Genomic DNA, 20464 nt, shown 5'->3' on the forward strand with positions numbered 1-20464 from the left:
CAACAGACTTCCTAAGGGTCTATAAATACAAGGGAAAAACCCAGAAATCTAATTTGCTTAACCATTCTTTTACTGAAAGCCTTCCTTCCCAGTGTCCTTTCCTGTTTTCTTTTCTGGTTGCCTGGTAACCCCTACCTCAATGTTTCTCTCCATTAATTTCCTTCCTAACTTCTTCTCTCCCCCCCCCCCCAATACATGATAACATTTAAACTCACTACATTTTTCTCCCTCTGTGCCTCTCTGACACTATCTCTTGAAGATTGCCAAGTGGCCAACATATGGAGCACAGCCTGTTGTTTTTCTTTTGTGACAGACCAGAAGCCATTGAATTACTTTTTCTCATTAATAGAGCAGAAATGTTATAGCTGAGGAGACAGAAAGTTTCGTTTTACACACCTGCAAGCACAATGCTAGGATAGCCTCATATTAAGCATCTTAAAGGCGTACTTGTAAGGATTGCCTACCCTAATAGACTCAGACTCACAAGCAGAAACTTAATGATATCTGATTTATTAAAGAATAGTATGCAAATACAGAGAAAGCTGAGAATGAGCAAAAGCGCGCCAAATACAAACTAAAAACCCTTGGCACAAATGTAATCCCTCCCCTCGCCCGGCCATTGCAAACTCCCCCCCCCCAGGTGCTGGTAACCGTTTCTGCTGATGTCCTGGGAAAGAAACCTTGAACACACGAGATAACCCAAACACATTCCAATCCAGCTGCCAACATAAAACAATCCCATGAGATAGAATCCTCCTCCCCTCCCAAACGAAACACGCATCAGCCAAATGACATGCAAAACGTTATGATGCAGCGGCAACATTGGAACGATGAACATGACATACCGCCCCACCCCCCAAAAAACGAAACACTAAGGAGCAGGTTTCAGAGGATAAGCCAGATGAAAGTGTCTAACTAAAACAGGGGATTGAACATCACGGGCCCACACCCACTCAGGGTGGGGGAAGTGCTTCCAATGAATGAGGTATTTCAGGGAGCCACAATGCCTGTGAGAATCAAGGACCTCCTTCACCTCAAAATGTTGCTGTCCGTCAATCATGATCGGAGCAGGAGGGGGAGGCTGCGGGTGCCAGTGATCTGAGTGGTTGACAGGCTTGAGTAAGCTGCAATGAAAAACAGGATGCAAACGTTTCAGGTTGTGAGGCAAATCCAGTTTAAACGTGACAGGGTTTACGATGCCCACAATGGGAAAAGGACCCACAAACTTAGGAGCCAACTTTTTGGAGGGCTGTGGGGACTTTATGAATTTGGTGGAAAGGTAGACCTGATCCCCAATTTGAAAATCAGGTTGAAGGGCACGCCGCTTATCGGCGTGCAGTTTATAAGTAGACTGGGCATCAGCCAAAGCCTGCTGAATTACTGGCCAAGAATCAGCTAGCTGAGCAGCCCAATCAGAAGGAGAGCAGGGCTGTGTGGGGGGTTGGGGCAACTCAGGGATGGGGACAAAATCCCGTCCAAAAATAACATGAAAAGGGGTGTGCCCTGTGCTCTGATGAACAGCGTTGTTATAAGCCACCTCAGCAAAAGGTAGCAGATCAACCCAATTATCCTGTTGATAATTGACAAATGCCCTCAAAAACTGCTCTAGGGTTGAATTGAGAACCTCCGTAGATCCGTCAGTCTCTGGATGCGACGCAGTGGACAACGCCTGCTTGGTGCCCACCAGCTTCAAAAATGACTTCCAAAATTGGGAAGTGAACTGTGTCCCGCAGTGACCAAGCGGGAGGGGCTACCGTGGATCCGGTAGATGTGGATTAGAAAAAGGCGGGCCAACTGCTGAGCAGACGGAATAGAAGCACATGGAATGAAATGGGCTTGCTTGGAAAAATAGTCCTTTACCACCCAAATTACAGTTTTTCTCTGACTGGGAGGCAAATCCACAATGAAATCCATAGAAACCTCCTCCCAAGGACGGGAGGGGCTGGCCACTGGCTGCAGCAGCCCATGCGGTTTCCCCCCTTTCCGTTTTGACATGGCACAGACAGGACAAGAAGCAACATAACTTTTTACATCACGTCTTAAGGTGGGCCACCAAAACTGGCGCCGTACCAGATGCAACGTTTTGACAAACCCAAAATGACCAGCCACCTTATCATCATGACATCTATTTAAAATTTCCCTTCGCAAATTGTCAGACACATAGAGGAAGTTTTGCTTCCAAGCTAACCCTTTGTCAAATGTAACATTGTCTCTATTCGCCCGCAACCAAGTATCAGATTTCACCTCTTGCAGAAACTGTTGTTGCAATTGAGAGGGAATTGGAGTCCTCCCCCCCAGTTGGTGAAACTGACGCAGGAGGCAGCTGCGCATGAGTTTGACTGCATGTGACAGCCTGCAAACCCAATTGGGGTTCTGTCCACACCGTACCCACAATGTCAGGTACCTGGACCGCATCCTGGGGTAGGCGGGAAAGTGCATCAGCCAGGAAGTTTTTCTTGCCTGGAATGAATTTCAATTTAAAGTCAAAGTGACTAAAAAATTGCGCCCAGCGGATCTGTTTATGACTAAGCTTCTGGGGTGCGCTGAGCGCTTCCAAATTTTTATGGTCAGTCCAAACCTCAAAAGGACATTTAGCCCCCTCTAAAAGGTGGCGCCATGCCTCCAAAGCCGCCTTGACAGCAAAAGCTTCTTTTTCCCAAACATGCCACCGACTTTCTGTCTCGGAAAATTTCTGGGATAGATACGCACACGGCTTCAGGCAGTTGTCAGCATCCGCTTGCAGCAAGAGCACTCCAATTGAAAAATCAGAAGCATCCACTTGAACCACAAAGGGTTTAGTGGGATCAGGGTGTTGAAGAATGGGTTCAGCAGTAACAGGCTTTTGAGTTTGTCAAAAGCCACCTGGCAGTCAGTTGTCCAATTTAGCAATGCCCCCGGGTTCTTTACCTTGCGTGTGTCCCCCAACCCCTTGGTACGTAACAAGTCAGTAAGAGGCAACACAATTTCTGCGAACCCCTGGATGAATTGGCAGTAATAGTTGGAAAATCCAAGGAAACTTTGGAGCTGCCTATGGGTACGCGGCCACTCCCACCCCAAAATGGCTTGAATCTTCGCAGGATCCATCTCAATGCCCTTATCAGAGATCCTGTACCCCAGGTAGTCAAGCTGAGTCTTATGAAATTCACACTTAGAAAGCTTAGCATAGAGCTCAGCCTTTCTCAGTTTGCTAAGCACCTGTTTCACCAAGCGCTCATGTTCCTCTTCCGTTTCAGTATAAATCAAAACATCATCCAAATAGATCAGTACACCCTTGAACAAATGTTCATGTAACACTTCATTGATCAATTGCATGAACACCCCTGGTGCCCCCGCCAACCCAAAAGGCAGAACTTTATACTGAAAAGAACCCAGTGGACAATTAAAAGCAGTCTTCCATTCATCCCCCTCCCGTATGCGGATGCGGAAATAGGCTTCCCGCAAATCCAGCTTACAGAAGATTTTCCCCTTAGCCAGATGTGCTAACATGTCTTTTATTAACAGCAGAGGATATTTATTTAATATCGAGACCGCATTTAATCCACGGTAATCTGTACAAAGTCTCAATGTCCCATCCTTCTTTCCCCAAAACAAGACGGGGGCGCCTACTGGCGAATTCGCTGGTTCAATAAACCCCCTGGCCAAGTTCTTGTCCACAAACTCCCTCAATGCTGCCAGTTCCTTCTGAGTCATGGCATAAATTTTTGGCTTGGGCAATTGAGCATCGGGGACCAACTCTATCGCACAGTCAGTTTTTCGATGGGGTGGGAGTTGGTCTGCTTCTTTCTCACCAAACACATCCGCAAAGCCTTGGTATTGCTCCGGCAAGCCCCCCAGTGGTGTGACAGCGAAATGTGGGGTTGCTGCCGCCGCCCTCCCCACTGCAGCCTCCAGAGCGTCTTCCTCCCCAGGGGCTTGATAGAAACCATCCCCAAAAGTCAAAGTCCTGTGCACCCAATTTATATAGGGGTTTTTTTGGACCAACCAAGGAATCCCCAGAATGACTAGGGGATGCCCCACAGGCGCCACCACAAACTGCAGCCCCTCACAGTGGCTGCCCAATTGTAACGCCACCATTCCTGTGAAATGGGTGACCGGTTTCCCTCCCGCAGTAGAACCATCCAGCTGGGTGAAAATCATGGGATGCTGCAGTGGAAATCTGGGTAACTCCAGAGCAGCCACATCAGAGTGCATCAAGCAACGCGAACACCCCGAATCGATCAGTGCCCAAACTTCAACAGTCCTTGTGCGGGAGCCTAACTTCACTTTCACGTTCAGCATGGGACAGTTGGCACTCACCGAAACATCTTCACGCCCATCCTCCACCACCTGCCCACAGGCGCTCTTTAGAGCAGGTGGCTGGCGTTTCCTGCCGGCTGGTGTAGATCAAGCTCCCCCTCGCATCTGAAGTAAGGAACCTCCTCCACTTAGGTTTCTGCCTTGGCTGCCTTCATTTTCCTGGGTAGGGAGGGTGATTTCCCTGCCGGCTTCCCCAAACGATCATCGGTCTTGCCCTTCGGGCACGCCGCCGCCCGGTGACCCTCCTTTCCACATCGGAGGCACTGGCCTTTCGCATAACGGCGCTCCGTCTCCTCCTCCCAGGCACGTTGACCGGACTTTCCAGTAGGCGCAGCAAGGCGAGAACCCTTGCTGAGCCCGGAATGTCTCATCACCTTCCTGTGAGCGAAGGTCTCATGGGCATGTTAAGCCTTCCCTGCCAACTGCATCCATTCATACAGGGTATCTGGGTTGTCCCTACCCAGCAACCACCTCAGGACCTCCGTGTTCAGACCATCCTTAAATAGCTCTATTAAGGTAGATTGGGACCAATCCTCAACCTTCCCAGCCAGAGCCTTAAATTCCAGAGCATAGTCCGCTACGGATTGTGGCCCCTGGCTAAGCTCCCTCAGTGCCCGTTTTGCCCTTTCTTTAGCTAACGGGTCTTCAAAGTGTAACTTTAATGCCCACAGGAATTCTTCGAACACGTCCAGCTCAGGAGCATCCGATTGACATAACTGCACAAACCAATCGGCAGCCCGCCCCTTCAGCTTAGTGGCAATGGCATAAATCTTGGCTCTTTCTGAATGAAAATACAGTCCCCATTCATCCATATAACTCCTTGCATTAGTAAGGAAGAATGACAACTTAGTTGGATCTCCGTCAAATTTAACTGTAAAGTCCTTAACCCCCACTCCGGGCGGTCTCTTCACCACATCTGGGCGGTCGGACTGTCTTTTCACTCCCAGGGATCTCCGCTCTTGAGGAGGGGACTTTGAAATTTGCACCCTCAGCGCCCTTGCCTCCTCTCTGTGCCGGGTCCTACTCCTTTCCTCCGAAGAAGGGGTGTGTGTGAAGAAGGGGATGAATGCCTATTACTAGACTCCCCTCTCCTCCTCTCCCGAGGACCCCAGTCCATTGATATTTTCTGAAGCATGAATTCTATTGACTCCAATTTGGCCTCCACCAGTCTTATATGGTCAGGGGTTTGGGAATCCTCCTTTCCCTCCTGCCTCACCACGGTTGGGGACATCGGGTATCGCTGCTTCCAAGACGTTTTGGACGTCCCTGGTAGGGGTCCCTGTGTTTCGTCCCAGGTGACCAGCTTGCCTGGTGACTTGCCGGTCGGTTCAGGGGCTCTTTTACCTCCAACCTCCTCTTCTCCCAGGCTGGAGCTTGACATCTCCCGAATTTCCGAGAGCTCCCGAGTAGGGACCCTCTCTGTTCTTATCACCGTGGAGTCGGGTTCCCCCTCGCTCGATTCCTTGCTTTCCGTGGTTTGGAGATTTGGTTTGCTCATCGCTAGCACTTCTCCCTCACAAAATAAATCTGGAAAGGGGCTAACGGTAAATTTTTTGGGATTCTCAGCTTTATGTAAGGATTGCCTACCCTAATAGACTCAGACTCACAAGCAGAAACTTAATGATATCTGATTTATTAAAGAATAGTATGCAAATACAGAGAAAGCTGAGAATGAGCAAAAGCACGCCAAATACAAACTAAAAACCCTCGGCACAAACGTAATCCCTCCCCTCGCCCGGCCATTGCAAACTCCCCCCCCCCCAGGTGCTGGTAACTGTTTCTGCTGATGTCCTGGGAAAGAAACCTTGAACACACGAGATAACCCAAACACATTCCAATCCAGCTGCCAACATAAAACAATCCCACGAGATGGAATCCTCCTCCCCTCCCAAACGAAACACGCATCAGCCAAATGACATGCGAAATGTTACGATGCAGCGGCAACATTGGAACGATGAACATGACAGTACTTAGGAGTCTTTGAGACTGGCTCCAGTATCTCATGACCCTCTTTGCTTCTGCATCAGTAATCCATGTATTAGCTCCTCAGTTTCCAGGGACAGAGTTCCTGAATTTTATCCTGAAGTGGGGAGATTTGATTTCCTTGTCATACTGGCTCCAGTCAGGCTCTTCAGGGACTGAACATCAGCTGTAGGCGGGGCTGCTGCTCCCTATGTGTGAAACTTACTGTTGTGGGCACTGAATGCTTATGCACAGGGAGGAGTATTGTTTCAGTAATTCTCTTATGCTACTTCTCCGATTTAAACTGCCTTGCTAATAGCTTGTGAACTTCCCAGGACCTATCCCTGTAGCCCCTGCAGCAGTTGCTAATGCTATCCATGTCATGGCTCTAAATTTAAGAACAAGAGATATTGAGTGGTCCTTGCTGTATGGGCCATGGTACTCTTTCTAAATTAGAGAGCAAAATTTCTTTGAAATTTGGTATTGAATGCTCCCAGCTAGAATAAAACCACAAAAGATATGGCCTGAATATTTGAAGGCTGGGATGGAGATACTGTCCTTTTAAACAAGTATCTTTCCACTTTTGGAACAATGTTCTGAAGACCGTAAAAAAAGAATTTGTTTCCTACATCATTTCAACCACATAACAGTGATCTGAGAATCAGCACAATCAGAAAAGGGTTGTGTGAGTTCAAGCAGACTTTTTGGATTTCTTTGCGTGGAAGGATGAGAGGCATCCGTCAAATGCAAAGTAGAAGTTGGGAAAAGGCCTCTGGGATGCCAGTGGATGCTTTTTCATCTTTCGTACAAATCAGTGAACTGCCATGTGAATTTTCTCTGCCAGGCCAGGACTAATTGCTAATATTCCCAACAGAAATAGTTTGGGTGAGGTTAATTAGGCTCCCATGTTGGAGAAAACAAATGCCTTCCAACTCTAAAACTAATCTGCTTTTCTGCAGACAACAAATCTGTGTAATTAAAACGGATAGCACCCAACTTATTGACTATTCTAAAGCCTTTGACTGTGTGGACCATAACAGATTGTGGCAAGTTCTTAGTGGTATGGGGATACCAAGTCATCTTGTATGCCTCCTGAAGAATCTGTATAACGACCAAGTAGCAACAGTAAGAACAGACCACGGAACAACGGACTGGTTTAAGATTGGGAAAGGAGTACGGCAGGGCTGTATACTCTCACCCTACCTATTCAACTTGTACGCAGAACACATCATGCGACATGCTGGGCTTGAGGAATCCAAGGCTGGAGTTAAAATTGCTGGAAGAAACATGAACAATCTCAGATATGCAGATGATACCACTTTGATGGCTGAAAGTGAAGAGGAACTGAGGAGCCTTATGATGAAGGTGAAAGAAGAAAGTGCAAAAGCTGGTTTGCAGCTAAACCTCAAAAAAACCAAGATTATGGCAACCAGCTTGATTGATAACTGGCAAATAGAGGGAGAAAATGTAGAAGCAGTGAAAGACTTTGTATTTCTAGGTGCGAAGATTACTGCGGATGCTGACTGCAGTCAGGAAATCAGAAGACGCTTAATCCTTGGGCGAAGAGCAATGACAAATCTCGATAAAATAGTTAAGAGCAGAGACATCACACTGACAACAAAGGTCCGCATAGTTAAAGCAATGGTGTTCCCCGTAGTAACATATGGCTGCGAGAGCTGGACCATAAGGAAGGCTGCGAGAAGGAAGATAGATGCTTTTGAACTGTGGTGTTGGAGGAAAATTCTGAGAGTGCCTTGGACTGCAAGAAGATCAAACCAGTCCATCCTCCAGGAAATAAAGCCAGACTGCTCACTTGAGGGAACGATATTAAAGGCAAAACTGAAATACTTTGGCCACATAATGAGAAGACAGGACACCCTGGAGAAGATGCTGATGCTAGGGAGAGTGGAGGGCAAAAGGAAGAAGGGCCGACCAAGGGCAAGATGGATGGATGATATTCTAGAGGTGACGGACTCGTCCCTGGGGGAGCTGGGGGTGTTGACGACCGACAGGAAGCTCTGGCGTGGGCTGGTCCATAAAGTCACGAAGAGTCGGAAGCGACTAAACGAATAAACAACAGCACCCAACTCTCTTTTGTCCATAGCAAATAAAAGCTTTTCTTTTCATGCACAAAGCAATCTTTCTACATCCAGAACGCATCAGCAGCATTTTTTAAGGAATGCAGTGATGTCTGAGGGCATTAGCAGATGTAGTTTCAGAGCCACTTAGGTCAAATGAGCCCCTTGCTGTTCAGTCAATACTGAATGCTTCCCCTCCCCCCAAGTCCAGTCCTGTCCGCCTGCTGCTACACTTACAAGCTTCAGGGCATGCAAGAACCTTCCATTTGCACAAAGTGAACGGACCAGCATAAGTGGCTGTGTTAGACCCCAGTGCATTACATGGGGCAGTCTCTGGTGCCCTTGCTTCACCTCCCAGCTGCTGAGTCTCAGCTAAGTGTTGATGGAGTTCACAGACCAAAAATACAGAATAATCTTTTATTCATTATTTATTAAAATGATTTATATGACTGCCATCTCAACACAGTGATTCTGAGCTGCTAACAATACCTAAAAATATGCAATAGCATAGTACAAAAGTAAAAACAATAACCTAAATACCTATAACCCAAAAAAAAAAAAAAAAAACTTAGCACACATAAACAATATAATGCAACTAAGGCTCCTAAAAATCCATTTTTAAAAAGCAAAACAAAACCTATCCAACCTTCCACACCAAATTCAATGAACATCCTGGCCCAATACCTGGGGCTAAGTCACCATCGTGGTTTGTGGGGGGAGGGGGAAGGAATTGGCTTTTTGGAACTTAACTGAATAGGCAGACAATACATTCAGTTGCAGGCCAATAGCTGAGTTCTGATTGGTTGAGATTTCTCTGTGGTCATCTGTTGGCTAGGTAGAGCACATTTTGATTGGCTGTTACTTATGCAGCATTTGATTTCCCTATTTAAATAGGGATGATGATACTGTGAAACCAGTCTGTTTTTCAGTATTCTAGAATGTCAGCTCCATGCTAGGTAAACTCCAAACATTCTGAAATCACATTCTCTTGTCTGGGTTTAAATCTGCATCATTCACAGAGAGAGATGCATGTTCTGGCTCATGGATGAAGGGAGATTAGACCCAATGCTCTCCCTTTCTGCTAGACAGAAAAAACTCTTTGTCTTTTGAAACTAAAAGGGAAGGTGGGAACTAAGGTTGGGAAGAGCAGACTCAGAAATGATATCACTAGGATTCTCAGGATTCATCTGGAGAGGGATCCAGGAATAACGGAGATGGAGGGAAAACCGTTTCAGGCAACAGTTGCCCTCAGGAAGGATTAAGTAAAAATGTGTAGCTATTCTGCAAGAGATTATTTTTTCATTTCTTTGTCCATGTAGTGTTAAGTCTGATTTATGCTCTCTGATATTTACTGTATCAGCGCAAGTTCAGTCACTGTCTGTTTGAAGCCCCTTGGGGTTTCTGAGCAGCAGATCCAGCCCACCTTATAATCTCTCCCAACAACTTACATTTCTCCTTTGATTTTTTATAGGAGGTTTTTTTAAAAGTGCAGTTTGAGATTTTAGCAGCACTGTATTTGTATTTCATCCACCATTTATTGTTTTCACTTGTGATTATCTAAAGTTAAAAAGGAATGTTTACATTTTTTTCCCTTTGGAATAACAATGATGATGGTCTTGTGATATTGATCCAACTACCCAAGGGGGGGAAGGGTTGATTTCCCAGACACTTCAAAGCTATAAGGGCCAGGAGGTGGCAACTATTCAAGATTTATGTGATTTTTTTATCCCCCTTTTCCCCTTCTATTTGCCAATAAAGCACACGGGCTGTGGGGATGCTCTCTCTCTCACGTGCTCTGGTTAAGAGGATGAACTCCAGGTAAAGGCATTCCCAGAAGACAGATGGTGGCCCCAGTAACTACCAGGCTGCCATGCCCAAAGTGGGAAGGCAGGCCAGGGTGTGTAACCCAGAGGCCTTGTAGGAAAAGAAGTTTGAGATCGCCAACTGCTCACCCAATGGATTCAGCCTGTTTCTCTAAAGCAGTGTTTCTCAGCCTTGGCAGCCTGAAGATGTGTAGACTTCAACTCCCAGAATTCCCCAGCCAGCTTGCTGTCAAATAAAATGTATAGGCAGTAAGGCAGCAAAACAGAATATGGAGCTTGTTCAGGTGTAATGCCAAACTACAACAGGTGGTACTTAGACAAGTTTTAAGGCAGGACAGCTAGCTGCTAGGGCTACTAGATCTGCACTATAAGAATTCAGAAGAGTACTTGCTAGTAGCAAACAGAGTTTTCTGTATCTCATTGCTGCCATGTAGCACAGATTTCTGCAGCTGTCAGCCTTCCCAGGTAGATCAGACAGGAAACACGACCAGATGAGCTAATTCTACTTTATTGTAAGACTACATTAAGACAATCTTGCAAGCCTGATAGTACAAATCTCCCGCCATCTCTTTTACAGCCTGAGAAGTTAGGGAGGTTCCTTTCTGAGTTTTTTTCTCAACTTGTTCTGCAGCCGTGGGCTATGTCCTCTCTTATCTGATTGTTCCCTAGGCAGCATCTCTTTCCCCTGTCTCCCAAGGTCATTCCCACATACTATTACAGCAGCCCACATCTGGTAGCCCTAACAAGCGCAGAAGTACATAGGGCCTAAAAGTGTGTATGTTTGTATATAGATATAAAAAGGATTTTGTGCAGGTATGGAGAAGATTGGATTTGTTTGTGAGGCCACCATGGGATCGGTTGGTACCTTGGACCTCCATAGGGTGGAGAGATCAGTTAAGAAGGTCCATCCCAGGTGCCTTATGGATCCAGAAGGTTTTCAGAGGTACTTGGGGAGTTTCCTAACAATCTGTGAGCAATTAAGTCAAGTGCCTAGTCAAACTCTGGAATAGAGAAGCATGAATCCAGACGCCGTGGTTTATAAACTCTGGTTTACAGCTCAGCATTCTATTCAAACACAGCTAGTTATATTAGTTCATACAGCAGCTTTGTGCATGAAGCTGGTCTGTCTCAGGAGAATGAACCATGTCTTTGCATTATTATTATTATTATTATTATTATTATTATTATTAGTGTGAATATAATACTGACTGCCATTGCTAGATGTAGCATAACTAAAGCCATTGAATGGAAGCTGAGGATGGACAAAGAATGTGGGCAGCTCAGCTCACTTTTCTACTTACAAAATCAGCCATTTAGCAGCCCACTATGTTCCTAGTATTCTCCAGTTACAATGAAAATGGATACTCAGCAGCCTGGTTCACATGTCAGCCAAAACAAGAAAACCTGCCACATCAGCTGGATTAGAACAACACAGTCAAACCCAAAGAAACCAGATTGGTCTGGTTTTGTTTAGAGAGTGAACTCAGCCACTCTAGTTTATATATTCAATAAACCATGGGTGAGCCAACCAGGACTTGGTATATGGCTCCATAGTCTTGGCAGCCCAGTCTGATATAGCTCAAAAGCCTTGCAAGGGGCCCTGTAGGCCTTCCAAATCTGGCTACTGGACTGTAATTTTTAATGTAACAGAAGGAAATTAATAATTACTGGGAAGAAATCATCCTTACTATATTTCATGTCAGTTTCATTAGAATTAAATTCAATCAAATTGAGTGTTTTGTTCTGGAAGTGCCTAATTCTTTGTCCTGGCCCCAGCTACTTTGAAAGTACAGCCACCAGCATGCTACTCAAAGGCCAAGTGTGGTCCTCATCCTGAACAATGTGGCATTCTCCTAACTTAGTGCCCTGTGACTCAGGCCAGGAAGTGACCATTTCATTTAGAAAGGCCAAAAGAACGCATCTTTTTTCTTTAATGAACAAATGTGCTTGTGGCCTGCATTGGTAATAACTAAGACGAGGATTTCTATGACCTAAAAATGTTAGAAATATGCAAGCATTTATGACCTTAAAGCCATTTAAATATGACCAATTAAACCAACTTTAAATCAACTTTTAAAGCAAAAATATGACTTTACAATTTTTCTGAAATCAGCACCCAATTTTTAAAAATCTGTGCTTACACACACACTCACAAATTAAAAAGTTTATTCTTCTTCACTTTCAGTGCAGAAGTGCTAGTATTGAAGGAATCAAATGAACATTTTGAGAGTAAAATGGTCATGCCTGGATTAGTTTGCATTAACAGCAGAATTGCTTTGGATGACCACGTGCATCTTGAGGTTATCAAGCTCAGAGCTCCTTCTGTTGTCCACCAGTATGTTCTTGTATCTGGAGAAACTCCATTCAACATCACAAGAGGTTATAGGAACAAATTTGAAAAAAGCAAACTCATCTGGATAAAATTCTGGCTCAAGTCTTCAAATTTTGCTTCAAGTCCATTTAGAATGTTACTTATTTTGCAAAGTGTTGAATAATCCAGGTTAGATTGCAGCACTCTGCAGTTTATCACTAATTTTTTCAACTACGTTCCCCTTTGCTTGCTTTAAATCACTCTCAGTTTGTTTTACAATCCTCAGTGCATCACTAAGTTCCATTCCTACAGTTTCAAGGCAGGTGATTGCTCTTGATAATCCACTGAAATTAGATCCTATATATGCTGTTTCCAGCCAAGGTTTCAGAAAAGGAATCTTGCACAATCTTGATGGAGGAAGATTCACAACAGCCAAATTCTTTAACTATCCACTGCAAGGAAGCATAATTTGTGAAATAATACATAGCCACATCCAGCCAAGTCCCCCAACGTGTCACGACAGGTTGGGGAGGGAGAGCCAAAGTAGGAGCAATTTCTTTGAACTTTTGTACTTGGAGTGGAGCTTTAATGAACATTTTTTTCCCATTCAAAATTATCTTATCTACATCAGGATAGTTCTTCGAATCTCTTTGGCCACTCTGTGTAAACCATGTGCAAGGCATGTGATATGGATCATTTTTGGATAAAGAAGTTCAAGTCCCTTCGCTGCTTTAGTCATGTATGGAGCCACATCTGTTACAAAGAGAAGGATATTTCCCCTTTTTACACTATCCGGCCAGAGTAGTTTCATAGAATCATCAAAGAGCATAGCAATAGTGGAATTGTTTACTTTTTGTAGAGTTTCACATATTAGAAGAAATACTTCACCAGGCTTGTCACATTTCAGAGTGCCAATAATAACACTGGCTACATATCCTCTGTTTACATCACTTGTTTCATCTATTGAAACCCATATCTTCTTGTTGTCAACAGCAGATCTTATCTTTGCTAACATATCTTCATAGCTGGCAGAGACGTAATTTTTTCTTACAGTTGATTCATTTGGAATCAGGTGACTGGTGTACTCTAAAAAATGCCTGAGGCTACTACTACCTAATTTCCTTAAGGGAATATTTGAAGTAACCATCATTGTACAGAGATCCTTACAACATTCTGACTGGGTATTTGATGAACCTGCAGTTGAAGAAGCAGCTCTCTCAAAAAGGAGACATTGCCTGTTCTCAGTGAAGGTAAATCTTGCTAAACAACTCTTGTGTTTTGCGGTGGTACAATGTTGTTGAATATTAAAATGCTTTTGGGTTGATACCTTAACTTCACACAATTTACAAAACAAAATATCACCATCGCTACTGAAAATCTGCTTCCCAAATTCTTGAACAAGATGCCAAATTTTCACACTCGCTGAACATCTACTTTTAGGCATATTGAAATCAGATTGCAGCTCTCACGTGACTCCACTACCTCGAACACACACACATCTGAGTTGGGAAGCAAATGAGAAAAAGAAAAAAAAATAGAGAAATTCTCACTCTTTTTTCAGGCCTGGTCAGGGGAGAACCCTCTGCCTGCTGAAGTCATTTTAAAAAAAGGTTGCTCTCCCTCTCTTACAAACACACACACACACACAAACACACACACAGAGCCCCCACTGAGTTGGGGAGCAAATAAGAAAAAGAAAAAGCAGGCAAATTAAGGTAATTTAGAACAAATTGAGATAATTTAGAACAAGGAAATGGAATCCAAGATGGCGACCGGGAGCAGACACCGATGCCAACCGCTGCTCTAAGGGGAAGACTCCTGGGTCCCCCCCTGGCTTTCATCTGATTGGGGGGTTTTGGAGGGGGATTTCTAGACTCCCCGGCCCTCATACCTGATGGGTCGGGGTTGGACAGAGCACCCTGGATGGAGCGGCGAGGGGCAGCGGACCTGGGTGAGCCCCGGCGGCGCGAAGCGATGAGTCCTGGAGGTTTGGCGGTGCAGCAGATTGGCGGTGCATGGGACTTGGGAGAGGCTCAAATGGCATGAGGCGCATTGGTGGGGCGACCCCTGGGGATGCTGGTGGCCTGCAGTGGTGGCCTGGGGATGCTGGTGGCCTGGAGGCACGGGGGAGTGGCCTGATGGTGCGGTGAATCAACGGCGTTGCGGGCCAGCTGACCGGCCTCGGTGGACCACCCTGGTGGGACGGTTTGGTGCTGTGGCAGATGGATGGCTCAGTGGTGCGACGACCCAACTTTGGAGGGCCAGCCCAGCAGAGCAGATCGGCGGCGCAGCAGACCAGTGGCGAGACAGACCTGCAGACCCACCTTGGAGGCCCAGCCTGGCAGAGCGGGTGAGTGGTGCAGCAGCCCAGCAGCGCAGCAGCACAGCGAGCCGGTGGAACGAACCTGGAGGCCCGGTTTGGTGGAGCAGGTTGACTACCAGCTAGACAGTGAACTGACTGACCGACCAGGGAGATCCCAGGTTAGGCCTAAGGCTATAGGCCTTGGCGTTGTAGTCCCGAGGACGTGGAGGGAGCTGGGCAAGGAGATCTGGGCCATCCCCTCCCTACCTGCCGGAAGCGGTGGAGAGCTGTTGGGGCCCCTCCAGTGTGTATGAGGACTCCCTTCTGGGGTGAGAGACGAGGGGGGGAGTCAGGAAGTGTCTGATGGTGTGGGAGAGCACTCACCTCCTGAGTGAGAGGCAGGAGGTGAGGGGGAGCAAATGAGATGCCCCTGGCCGATCGGTGAGAGAGGCTGAACAGGGAGCATTGGGACTGAAGAATGCATGGGTGAGTGATGGCTGGGCCCAGATGGTGCCGAGAGCGCGAGCTGGTGCGTCAGAGGGCTTGCCATTGCCCTGTGGGTAACTGTGTATGTGTGAGGGTGTGTGAGTGGATGGAGGGACCTCTACTCCAAGTAGGAGACTCTGGAAGTGCTGGAATGGGGCTAGGTGGATTTGGGGTCTCTGGGGGCTGTAGGGCCATACTATTGAGGTGGTGATGGGTAGGGGACGTTATGGCAGGAGCCAGAGGGCAGGCCATCTTCGGGGAAGATGCCCCCGGTGTTTATTGCCGGTGGCATATTCCGGCCCTCTGTGCTCAGACCCAGGCCCTGGTCAGCAGACCCACAGGGGCCCTGGTCTTCGGCTGTTGCTACTTAATGCCAGGTCTGTTAACAACAAAGCCCCCCTCATAAGTGACTTGATCACTGAGGAGGGGGCAGACCTGGCATGTATTACTGAAATCTGGCTGGGCCCCAAAGGGGGGGTGCCCCTTTCGGTAATGTGCCCGGCCGGGTTTACAGTATGGCACCAGCCGAGATTCCAGGGCAGGCGGGGGAGGGGTGGCAGTTGTCATCCGGGAGTCTCTGGTGGCCTTCAGGGGCCCTGCCCCACAAGTGGCCGGTTGTGAGACCCTGTTTTTCAAGTTGGGTGCACGAGAGCAGTTGGGAGTGTTGCTGCTGTATCAGCCTCCCTGCTGCGTGGCAACCTCCCTGCCTGAGCTGCTGGAGGCCATCTCAGGGTTGGCAGTGGAGTTCCCCAGGCTTATGGTTCTGGAGGACTTCAACCTGCCTTCCCTGGAGCAGGCCTCTGAGGCAGCTCGTGAATTCATGGCTACCATGGCAGCCATGGGCCTGACTCAGATTATTCACGACCCACGAGACAGTGGCCTCACCCCGGATTTAGTTTTCTTGTCGGAGCAGTGGCAATGTGACCTGAGGGGAGAGTTACAGCTATCCCCTTTGTCATGGTCAGATCATGCCCTGATGGCCTTGAGATTCTCTTATGCCACCCCCCTCCGCAGGGAGGCAGGACCCATTCGATTGGTCTGCCCCCGGCGACTGATGGACCCAGTAGGGTTTCAGAGGGAGCTGGGGGTTAAACCCGGGGATCTACTGCACGGTCCAGCGGAGGCCCTGGCCACCACCTGGAATAGGGAGGCAGCTGGGGCCTTGGACAGGATCGCACCTGTGTGACCTCTCTTGCCTCATCACACTCGATGCTCCCCGTGGTTTACAGAGGAAATGAGGGTTTTGAAGAGGACTAAGAGACGTCTAGAGCGCCGGTGGAGGAAGATGAAGACCAAATCTGACCGAACACTGGTTAGAGCTGCTATTAAGGCCTACCTGGTGGCGATAAAAGCGGCAAAGCGTTAATACTTCTCTGCTCTTATTGTGTCTGCAGAATGCCACCCAACAGCCCTATTTAAAATCACTCAATTCCTTTTGGGGAAGGTGGGTGCAGTGACCCACCTGCAGGGCCATGCAGAGGAGTTCTCGGAGCATCTGCAAGACAAAATTGCTCGGATCCGCTCTACGCTAGACTCCAAGTGTGAGGCAGGGTCTGTGGAGATACCAAGGGATCATACTTACCATGTTATCTGGGAACAGTTTGATCCTGTTGGACCTGAGGAAGTGGACAGGATCCTCCAGACAGTAAATGCCACCACTTACCAATTAGATCCATGTCCCTCCTGGCTGGTGAAAGCAGCTCGGGAGGTGACATGTGGTTGGGTCCAGGCAATGGTTAATACATCCTTGAGGGAGGGGGTGTTTCCAGCTGCCTTTAAGGAGGCACTGGTACAACCCCTCCTCAAGAAACCATCGTTGGACCCTACTGTACTGGATAATTTTCGTCCAGTCTCCCACCTCCCCTTTTTGGGGAAAGTGGTTGAGAAAGTGGTGGCATTACAACTCCAGAGCATTCTGGAGGAAACAGATTATCTATACCCCTTTCAGTCAGGTTTCAGGCCAGGATATGGGACAGAAACGGCATTGGTCACACTTATGATCTCTGGCGGGAGCGGGATGAATGTAGTGCATCCATCCTGGCTCTTCTTGACCTCTCAGCGGCTTTCGATACCATCGACCATGGTATCCTTTTGGGTTGGCTCAGGGAGTTGGGGGTGGGCAGCGTAGTTTTGCGCTGGTTCACCTCCTTCCTCCAGGGCTGGTCCCAGTCGGTGGTGATGGGGGGGAGAGATCCGACCCTCGACCTCTCCTTTGTGGGGTGCTGCAGGGCTCGGTCCTCTCTCCTCTCCTATTTAACATCTACATGAAACCGCTGGGCGAGATCATCCGTCACCACGGGATGAGGTATCATCAGTATGCCGATGATACTCAATTGTATATCTCCATCCCAGGTGAGGTAAGTGATGCTGTGACTGCCCTCTCTTGGTGCATGGGGGCTGTAGGGGTCTGGATGGGGAACAACTGGCTTTGGCTGAACCTTGGTAAGACGGAGTGGCTGTGGGTTAAGGGTTCCTCCGTATCCGGGACTTTGTCATCTTTAGTTCTGGATGGGATTGCACTGACCCAGACAGACCCAGTGCGTAACCTGGGGGTCCTCATGGACTCATGGCTCCTGCTGGAAGAGCAGGTGGCAGCCGTGGCCGGAAGGGCCTTTGCACAGCTTCGTGTTGTGCACCAGTTGCGCCCTTTCCTGGATCGGGAAGCCCTTCGGATGGTCACTCATGCCCTTGTTATCTCCCATATAGACTACTGCAATGTGCTCTACATGGGGCTACCCTTGAAGAGTATCCGGAAGCTTCAGCTGGTCCAGAATGCAGCTGCGCGGGCTATTTTTGGCACCCCTAGAAGGGCGCGCATAACACCTTTGCTACGTGAGCTGCATTGGATACCAGTTTGCTTCTGGGTCCAATTCAAGGTGTTGGTTATCACCTTTAAAGCCCTACATGGCATGGGACCGGGTTATCTGAGGGACCGCCTCTTCCCCGTATCATCAGCCTGTCCCACCTGCTCATGCAGAGAGGGCATGCTGCGGACCTCGTCAATAAGAGAATTCCATCTGGCGGGGTCCAGGAGGCGGGCCTTCTCGGCAGTAGCACCCGCCCTTTGGAACATCTTGCCCCCGGAAGTAAGATTAGCCCCATCGCTTTTAGCCTTCCGGAGGAAGTTGAAGACCTGGCTCTGCCACCAGGCTTGGGGCAGGGAGGAGAATCGACATACTTGGGGTTGGCTGGTGCCTTGAAGTGCTCCTCCTACATGATGGTTGAAGAGATCATAGCCATCTGGATTTTATGAGCTGGGGTAGTTAAGAAATTGTTTTGGTTTTAATGGGATTTTATTGGAATTTTACTGTGTTTTTATTTGAGTTTTTATTGTATATTTATTCTGTGTTGTAAACTGCCTAGAGTCCCTCCGGTCGGAGGAGATGAGTGGTGACAAATTTGATAAATAAATATAAAATTTTCACCTTTTTTTCAGGCCTGGTCAGGGGAGAAGCCTTTTCCCTTTCCCTCCCTCCCTCCCTCACACACACCCCTGAGTTGGGGAGCAGATAAGAAAAAGAAAACAAAACAGGCAAATTCTCACCTTGTTTTTTCAGGCCTGGTCAGGGGAGAAGCCTTTGTTCCCACCTCTCTCTTTCTCTCTCTCTCTCTCTCACACACACGCACAAAGACACACCTCCCTTAGTTGGGGAGTGAATAAGAAAAAGAAAAAAAACAGGCAAATTCTCACTTTCTTTGCTGGCTCGAACTTGCTGGCTTATCAGGAGGATTGCCAATGACCAAAATATGACGTTTGTTACAAAATTAAGGAGAAATATGACATAACACCTTTAAAAAGTCAAAATATGACTTTTCAGGCAAAATAAAAAGCATCTAATTCTCACCAGGTTACTCTAAAACATGTTTTAATTTACTTATAAATTCAAATAAAGGTTCCAGAAAAAATATGACATGTCATAGAAATTCTCGCCCTAGTAATAATCTATATCACCTTGTATCTCTTGCTCTTGGCTCATCTGATGCAAGAAACTAATGACTCACTATAACCTGCTAGCTTTGAAAAATAAAACAATAATTTGGCTCCTCTCCAGTTGTTAGTGTTCATTGGGTGAGTTTATCACCATAAAAGGCCAGGCTGACTGTCTGCAAAAGACAAGATCTTCAGTGAATGGCAGCCTTCACCAGTCTAATGCCTATAACACAATTCTCAGTCAGCACAGCCCACCAAAGAACATGGCTGCTCTTTTTAGTGTAACAGTGTTTGCCTCCGGTGCCATTGCTTCACTCAGGTGTCTGAGGGTAGTAACAAGAAAATGGTTCTTAGCTCTTTAGGGCAAGATGATGCTTCTGCCTTCCTTAGCTATACTTCCCTTTGCCATTCAACAGAATTTACATCAGCAAAGGTGAAAAGGATGACCTACCTATGATACAATGACTGGGTTGATCCATCTAATTAATTCAGAGTTTGCTTATCCAAGACTTATAAAATAAAATGACTAGATGGGTTGATATACCACACTAAGCCACGAAACATGATTTTTATGAATCACATGGTCTTAATTCACATGACACCTATGCCAGAAACAAACCACATTATGGCCTAACGATACATAACATCAGAATATGGGGACTTTAGGCTTCCACAACAAGCAGATTGACATTAAGCTGCTGCTCAGTCTTCCTTTGTTGTGCATGTAATAGCTTAACTCTCAGGTTAAGGGCAAACGTGCCATGTTAACTGAGCATGTACCTCAAACACATCCTAGAATCATCTTGCAGGGATGCCCTGACTGAAACATAGTTCTTCAGAAAAATCAACGTAGAATGGGTTCCCTGAGAATAGACCATTTGCAATTTGCTGATGTACGTATATTTATGTATCAGGGTCTTGTCTTCTCAGTGCAAATGATATATCCCTGCACTACAAACATATCTTCCATATTTCAGTTTTAGGGTTCCCCCCCCCCCCATCCTGGGTGTCAGTCTATTGCATATACGACCTAGTTGTTGGATGTGGGCAACAGTATGTCAGCTTGTGAGGTAGTCTTGAGGCAAGTCCCAGTTTGCTTGAACTTGTGGCATACTGACCAAAACATGCCAGAAACAACCTGTACTGTTTTTACCATCAGCAGAGAAAGTTACGTGAATGGCATGGGTACAACTAAGGGTGTTACCTTAGTCTATACCTTTTTCATATTACAAGAGACATCATGTAAAAGCCTTGATTAAGTAAAGCATGATGGGC

The sequence above is a fragment of the Candoia aspera genome, chromosome 1 (genome assembly GCF_035149785.1).
Source record: "Candoia aspera isolate rCanAsp1 chromosome 1, rCanAsp1.hap2, whole genome shotgun sequence".
Classification (NCBI taxonomy): Eukaryota; Metazoa; Chordata; class Lepidosauria; order Squamata; family Boidae; genus Candoia; species Candoia aspera.